At 41.4% G+C, this 1,106-nt stretch overlaps 1 pseudogene; it reads right to left on the bottom strand.

The window, feature by feature from the left end:
- Positions 1-219: 219 nt before the first annotated feature.
- Positions 220-299, bottom strand: LOC112820540 (U4 spliceosomal RNA; annotated as a pseudogene).
- Positions 300-1,106: the final 807 nt, after the last annotated feature.

Genomic DNA, 1,106 nt, shown 5'->3' on the forward strand with positions numbered 1-1,106 from the left:
AATAACGTCTGTGATTTTGTACTTGGACCCTACTTTTCTGGGGGTTTCCCTCTTCTCCAGAAATGTCATTCTGGTTACCTTTTGTGTCTTCATCAAAACTTTGTCATTTGAGCACTGAGTGCAGTATCTGGGATATAGAAAGGGCTGTATAATTATTATCTCCATACTCTGCTTATCTGTCTAGCCATTCTGTTAAATACATATGAAGCAACACATTTAAGCTGATACTGGTTTTCAATTAGCAATAATCGCGCCTCGGATAAACCTCATTGGCTACGATACTGCCACTGCGCAAAGCTAAGCTGATACTGGTTTAATGCATACTTTTATCAGATACATACTACAAAAGAGGGACCAATATATGCATGTCAATTCCAACAACAAAGATAATGGAAATTTTTTTTTTTTAAGATTTTATTTATTTGTTAGAGAGAGAGAGCGTGGGCGAAAGAGAGAGTGAGGAAGGGTACAAGCAGGGGGAGCTGCAGGCAGAGGGAGAAGCAGGCTCCCTGTTGAGCAAGGAGCCCGATGCGGGACTCGATCCCAGGGCACTGGAATCATGACCTGAGCCAAAGGCATACGCTTAACCGACTGAGCCACCCAGGCGTCCCAATGGAAATGTTTTTAAGATGACTAAGTTTTTAAAAACCCTTCAGATCCTGTTATTCAGTAAGTTACCTACAGCCTATCTATATATATGAACCACATTTATAAATCATTGACTAATATCCATTTTATATAATGATTGGAGTACACACTTTAAAACCTAATATCCTCTTTTTTAAAGAATTTATTTGTCAGGGAGAGAAAAAGAGAGAGAGCACACACAAGCAAGGGGAGTGGCAGGCAGGAGAAGCAGGCTCCTGGAAGAGCAAGGAGACTGCATGGGACTCGATCCCAGGACCCTGGGATCATGACCTGAGCCGAAGGCAGATGCCTAACCAACTGAGCCATCCAGCCATCCCTGAAAACCTAATATCCTCTTGAATATACAGTTCTTACAACTTTATAACACTTATGTTGTGCAGAAAGGAAACCAACTCATAGATATATTAAGCCATTTTCCCAAGACCACAAAGTTAGTAAGTGGGTGATGCCAATGCCAA

Source organism: Callorhinus ursinus, unplaced genomic scaffold (assembly GCF_003265705.2).
Source record: "Callorhinus ursinus isolate GAN/ISIS: 27379988/994484 unplaced genomic scaffold, GSC_fseal_2.0 scaffold3, whole genome shotgun sequence".
Lineage (NCBI taxonomy): Eukaryota > Metazoa > Chordata > Mammalia > Carnivora > Otariidae > Callorhinus > Callorhinus ursinus.